General features: G+C 31.5%; 1 pseudogene; it reads right to left on the bottom strand.

The window, feature by feature from the left end:
• Positions 1-1,549: 1,549 nt before the first annotated feature.
• On the bottom strand, positions 1,550-6,091 carry LOC134691615 (FMRFamide receptor-like; annotated as a pseudogene).
• Positions 6,092-7,587: the final 1,496 nt, after the last annotated feature.

The following is a 7,587-nucleotide window of genomic DNA, read 5'->3' as shown; positions in this document are numbered from 1 at the left end:
TGGTACCATCGAACAAATCCAACTTATTTTAAACTTTTGCACGAAAAATTCTGACTCAGAACCCCGCCCCCCTCCTTCCCCCTCCCCCTCTATTTTTGGAGTAAAGTGGTTGCTCCTTTGAGGAAGTCAATTCGGATGATTTGCAGTAGTTTAAAGATGTTTCGTTTGCCATCAGCGTGCTTACAGAAGAAGAAAAATAAGTGCGCTGTTAATTGGATTACTACATTTATATCTTTTCTGTTTGTTTCAAATGGTATTTTTTCTCCAAGGAGTATTTGGGGTAATGTTTTTTTAATATTTCTAATTGAACTTTAACGGATCTGAGATACTACACAAACAAACAATTAACTTCACCCTTTTTTTCAGTAATACATGTATGAGTGAGTCGTTTTTTTAGTATAAAGACCAGTGGCAAATATTTCGGTCAGTGTGTACGGTCCAGTCGATTCGGGAAGACCTTTTCAAATGAATCATGTGTTCGGCAATTATAATGGATGAGTCTTAATTCGGGGTTAATAAGGCTGCGTAAAATGTTTTTATAAATAATAAGTATATAAAATTTTGACAAATATTTCTGCAAAGAACTTTATTTATATGTGTCATAAGTATCAATTTTATATGAAAAATGTTTCTTTTTTAAATATGCATGAGAAAATTCAAGTTCTGAATGCCTAGTTTTGTGTACACTTAACCTACACTAGGCCTACATCGACTATCGACTTCATGTAGACAAAACATGATTTACACTACATGTAAACATTGAGTTTTATCAATGGGAACGTAATTATGTTTAGTTTATGTGTGAGTTACACTTACACAACACCGAGTTTAGGTCAATTTGAACACGGCCTTAGTCTATAATCTGACACACACAATAATCTACCGCAATAAATGCGTACAATTTCAACATGTCGTCGCATGATCATAGTAGTGTTATACGTCCAATTGTGATACAAAGGAAGGAAAAATGCGAGAAATGCAATGAAAATATGTAAAAATTTCAGCTTTAAAAGGACATGATATGCTTGTGAACATAATTTATAGATGAAGAAATGCCACGAAAGCGCGGTTTCTTTGCTTTCTCTATAAGTTGTTTTTGTCAATGTATGGATTGTGTGTTATTGATTAATGTTGATTGATACCCTAAATCATGTTTTAACAAACATTATGCTAAACCAGTGCAGAGACCTTTTTGTGCAGCACGAAGTTAAAAGAAACTTGATGAGTAAATCTGTTTAAAACATGGGGTATCGAAAAAAAAAATGATATGAATACATACGTTCGTGGCTGTTTCTTGTTTGGTTGCTTTTAAAAATTGGCAATATTCTTTATTAAAACAAACACATTTTTTTTCGTTCAAATATTAACAGGAACTGGAGCTCAACAATTGTGTTTTTGCAAATAACCCATCTCAATGTTTGTCAAATAACGATAAACTTGTATCTTTTGAAAAGTTATAAGGAATAATTGTAAAGAGTTATGGTTAAAATGTTATTCTTTGATACAGCTGTGTCGAACTTTGAATTGTAATTTCCATACCTTCCATATTTCAAGCAACCCATGACTGTGGAGTTGTTCCTGGAGAATAAGGGAGAGGGCATTTGTGAAAACTTTCATAAACTTTACTTCTATAAATAAATAACATTCTTAGTTCTTCTCTGAAGAAAGCATCTGTTATACTATACAGGAAAAAGTTAATGCAATAGTTCATGAAAACTATTGTCTTTGTAAAAATCAATAAGTTTTGATTGGTTGGTACGAAAACACTATCTACCATTTGCATCGAAATCATTTGCAGTGAATGTTTAAACCATATAATGGCATATGGCGTATTAAATGCGATGAAACAAAACGATATAGTAATTAAGATTATGGTGAATTCCAATCGTATTATGCTTTCTTCTGTTATAATCTTCACCTGCCTGTGTCTTTTATTCCGAATAATTAACTTCCGAATGATCAGAGTATTCAGTATTGTTATGACTAGGAACGGTAGAAAGGTAATACACACTACGAAAATACTACGAAAATACAGCATCAATAAAAGACGGGTTTTTGTGTTCTGGTCTTCTTGTACACGACGGAACATTATTTGGCCGCACATAAAGCACTTCGCTCAGCCATGGTCGGAATGAAGCTATCACAGAAGAGACAATAACAGCGAGGAAAACAATTCTTTTAGAGGAACGTAGATTACATACGTCTTTCCGTTTTAATGGGCGACACACTCCGACATATCTCTCTAATGTGAAACATGCTACCAGCCAAGCCGAAAGGAAACGAAAAGAATACGACATGAACAAAATAATCTGACAAACTCCATTACTTTCAAAAAACGGAGCTGTTACCTGTCCGGAACCGACTGGTATTCCTTTTTTGATCCACTCAACAAGGACATAGAATATCAAAGCCATGACATCAGCTGTTGACAATGCTGCGAGGTATACGCTTGCGGATAACTTCCTCATGTTTTTAGTGAGAAACACTAATAAAGAAATTGTATTCCCAGTTATTCCTACAGCAAATATTACCGGGGTAACATAAGTAAATACATCTGATCCAATTGACCTCTGGCCAGAGCCTTGGTTGGTTGTCCACTGGTCATCACATGTTAGGTTTGATCCATTTCCACATGACAGATAGTCGGATTGGTTGATCTGAAATATAAATAATACAAAGTTTTTATTACAATTTATGTTTAAATATTGATGAAAGGTATGTCTGATTAAATCACTCACCATTGAGATTTTTTTTTTTTTTGCACAACCAAAAATGATAACGAAACCGGCAAGATTGACAGAGAAGAGATGAAAAGATAACCAGTAGAAACCAGTAATGACATTTTGTATTTGCATCAGACACACGTGTTGTCTACAAAAGACTCATCGGTAACTTACTAATAAATAAAGGTTAAAAGGCAAAAAAAGAACGATGTTGAAGAGCATCGAGGACCAAACATACCATTATTTACCAGATACAGCTAATGTTACAGACAATCAGAAAGAATATCAAAGTAAAATACGACTGTATCACAAAAAAGGAGCGTTAATTCATGTGCCTCATACAAAAACAAAATGAAGATATTGCATGTAAGCAGTGCATTATATACATAATATAGGTTAATGCAATATACATGTCTATAAACGATTTAAATTAATTGATTGTTTGTAATAAACGATGAACGCATAGCATGAGAAGACTGCCCTATTCAAAGGTAGCTTCACTCAGTTCGGTGTTAATTTAAATCGTTTTTTTCTCTCTTAATCTATATTTTCAAACTATACTAGTACTGCATATTTGGAAATTTAAATCAATTCGGTTTATGTCTTTTGTTCATTTTTATATGAACTAGAAGTTCACAATCAAAATTTATGTAATCTATTGTCAATTGTAATCTTCAACATCATTTCATTACAAAGTTCAAATTAATTCAAAATAAGTTTATAAGTGTAAATGATCTATCAACATGATAATTCATATTTACAATAAATAAATATATGTTTAAATATTACCACCACTAAATGAATTATAAGCAGCTTGATATTTAAGAGATAAACAACGTATGTTCCGCCGATTCAATTCAGATAGTAGAATTACAAAGACGACTGGTAGTTTGCAAGAAAATATAAACAGAACCGAAATTGCACATTGTGACATTTTCTCATTTATAAGTAAAAAGATTAAGATACTTCTTTTTTTATCAGAAATTTATGTTTTCTTATTAAGTTTTAAATTGGTGATATCTAAATGTCTGTAACATAATAAGGATACGTTAATACGAAGAATGAAAATAATTGTCATGCTAACTATTCAGAGTCGCAATGACGTGATGTATGCAACTAATGGTCTCTCACGATCTTTCATAATGAGCGTAAATCAATTAAAACATAAAACAAAAGGTTCTGAGAAAGAAAAGAAAGAAAAGAAAAAAAGCAAATGGGATAGACAATAAACGATAAACCATTGAACCCTAGGATTTTAACTTGGTAAATTAAGTGTATTGAACGATTGCCTTTCAAATCAGTAGCCTGAGTACATGTTTGTAAACTTTTGAACAAAAGTACTAAGCACATAACACTTGTTGATATTTTGTCAGGTAAAATGAGTTATCATAGACGCATGGAAGCAAATCTATACAGCGGGACGCTGATATAAAGTAATAGAAAGAATGAAAAGCACATGGAATCTGTTTGATATGAACTCATTGTTCCATCGTTTAATTCTATTATTAGATTTTACAGCTATAGCTTCTTCATGCTGTGGTCGATAACAAAACAACAAGCATTGGTAATAGAAAAATAGATTATGTAAAAATTGCTAACCTAGCGTAAACGCAGTAAACAGCGGCATTTGGATTTTTTTTTAGACTGATCAATTTTGAAGTGCATTCTAATTTTAATACAATGTTCTATCTTGAAAACAATATCCAGTCAAAATCTATGTAAAGTGACCTTATGTAGATTTAGAAAATAATAAAAACCAAAACTTTAGGAATTACGTCGTTTTGGTTTGAAGATAAACGTGCAAATTATGTACTTCTAGGAAGAGGTTGATTTACATAAACTTAACAACGGATACGAGAACTGTTGTAAAAGTTAAGGATTGAAACTAAATTTTTCTTTTATGATAATAAATGGCATTCCATTTGAAATCTGGTAGATATTAGAAGCATTTTTCAGACCCGAATCTATCCTATTGATAATAGTATACATTGTAGCGATTAGCTCAAACAGATGCGTAAGTTATTTTGAATATCAGTCACTGTATTATTTTTACCCTTTCAGTAAAAAAAAAGTTTCTGTTGGGCTTTTGAATATCCATAATTACTAGTATTCCACTTTGAATGCTATTACATGAACTAAAACACTGCCAATTACTTTTGTCTGATCGATCCGTCCATTGATTGGTTGAAAATTGTATTTATAAGACAAGTCGCATGTGTTCTGAATTAAAAACTTAACTTGTAATTAATTTGAACTTATATGTTGCAATAAGACTGGTTATAGGTGATGTTTTTATGCATCAGTAGAGATCAATGTAAAAATGTTCTTTTGATTAGAATTTTAGCCTCAATCATGGATTAAGGTAGTAGTTACTGCCAGTTTTAATATATCAATTGAATGAAATACAAAAGATAATTGTAATTTTATCCTAGTTTACAACCATAAACTACCCACTTGCATGAAAACATGCGTAGTGGATTAATTTCAGGAAACGTTATAATGACCAAACTGACAAAAATCTGTTGACATTCTTGTTTATACTTCTCTTATAAATTTTAAGAATGAAAGATTCAGGATTTAAAAATATATGGAAATTGTCAAGCAGACGTTATAACATTCCGCTGACCTTAAATACAAGTATATGGAAATGCAATGCTTTAATTGCTCCTGTTGTGATATGTCGCGCATCAATGCCTTGATGCGCGACAAATCAGAACAGGAGCAACTAAAGGATGTATTGGTTATTTAAATATAAGCATGTATGTAAAACTATTGTATTAACTCATTTGATATTTATCCTTTTAAAGTGAGGCTGTGAAAATACAGGGCCCCTAAGTATGCGACCTTGGCTACTTATGTATTTATAGATCAGGAAATGATTGAATAAAATATTTGTTATCGTTAAAAAAAAAACAGTTCAACTGCATCAAAGGCTTTTACAATATTTGAACTGATCAAGCATAACCTTTGATAATTTCCATAGAAAGTTATTTGTAAACTGTAAGACTGCAATTGTTTGGATTAATCTTCGTTAATACCGAAAGATGTTGTTTTTTATAAGTTACATTGTATGTTTTATTTAGGTTATATAGCAGGTTTGCCTTTATTTTAGGCTTTCTTCTTTTAGATTTAGTATCATCAAACAATTTGTAAAAGTAATCTAAATGTAATGTACTTGAGGCATTAAATAAGTTATAACATCAATTGCATCAAAACCCTTTTCGCTGTTTTTTTCTTAAAACGGATTAGCCTTTGAGAACTATCATAGTAAACCATTTGAAACTGTCACATTTATGAATAGTCTCAAACAAATGTAATAAGCAAGCTTAAATTAATGTCTGCCACAGTAAATTACATCCTACTTTCATATTTTAATCAAACCGCTAATCTAAAATATTCAACTAAGCCAAATCATATCTTTTGTGACAAATTAAATATATATATCATTATATCAAGTGCAATAGTTTCATGATCAAACAAGAAAGTATGATGAGGTAGTATTTGAATATAAATATATAGTGCACTGTTCAAGATACATTATACAATATTTCATCTTGGATTTAAATATCAAATTGATACACATCATGAAATATTAAATTGACCATTGGGTTGAATGAGTATACTAATATTATAAGGAATAAAGGCAATACTAGTATACCGATGTTCAAAACTCATAAATCCATGCAAAAAAACTAAATCGGGGTAACAAACTAAAACCGAGGAAAACGCATTAAACATTGGTGGAGAACAACGACATAACACTAATATGTAACACAGGCAGAACGGACTGAACATTAGACAAAATCGCATGAAAATAACAAAAATAACATCAAAACCAAATACATGAATTTGAGATAGACAAGAACCGTGACACGTCTTATCGCAATGTGATTTTACACTCAAAAATAAGAGAAAACAAACGACGAAACGTTAAAATGTAACACTCACATAAACGAACTATAATATAACAATGGCCATATTCCTGATTTGGAACAGGACATTTCTAAACGAAAACATGGTGGTTGAACCTGGTTTTGTGGCATGCCAAACCTCGCATATTTACGGCCATGTGAAATATAACATCAAAATGACAACACAACACCACAGAACTACAAAATAAATAATTGGAGAACAAAATTGACAACGAATCACACGAACCACAGACAACAAAAGGCAACAAGTTCAAAAATTTAAATACGTCAGAAGTGCATTTTGTCCCCAAAAGACCTACTAGTGACGCTGAGATACAAAAGTTTGAAAGCTGAAACAAGTACAAAGTACAAAGCATCGAGGACCAAAAGATCAAAACAGTTGTGCCAAAAAACGGCAAGGGTTTTCTGTTAGTTACCATCTGGAATATCCCTATTATTAAGAATAATTTATCCTTTTGCAAACAACTGAAATACATTACATAATGAGACATTTGCAACATTCAATTTCTTGATTTTTCTTTTCCATCGAAAAAAATGCTAGTTGATATATTTTTTTTAGCCCTTTATATTCTTCATTATTGTCCTTTTTAATAGATACACCAAATTTTCTATACATTAAACTACAATCTGCTGATTTAAATACCTGTAACACATGTTTATTTTTTTTAATAGCGAAAAAGTTCTACCTTGATTTCATTGATAACGTTATTAAGAAAATCCTGAATATAACTGTAGCCATTCGTCATCATCTACTATAGTTGCGACAGTTATAATTTGACTGTTAGCCTGTCTTTCGTCTTTAGAGATAGTGCTCGACTATATCTATATCCATTTGTTGCGTTGTCTTATATTGTAGAAAACTGGTCAATAATATAATCTAAGGTTGAAGATTTCTAAACAATTAAAGCACGTGTCTGTGAGAAGGATGTACG

This window comes from Mytilus trossulus, chromosome 11 (genome assembly GCF_036588685.1).
Source record: "Mytilus trossulus isolate FHL-02 chromosome 11, PNRI_Mtr1.1.1.hap1, whole genome shotgun sequence".
Taxonomy (NCBI): Eukaryota; Metazoa; Mollusca; class Bivalvia; order Mytilida; family Mytilidae; genus Mytilus; species Mytilus trossulus.
The sequence above is the reverse complement of the archived record's forward strand: the minus strand, read 5'-3'. Positions and strand labels throughout refer to the sequence as shown.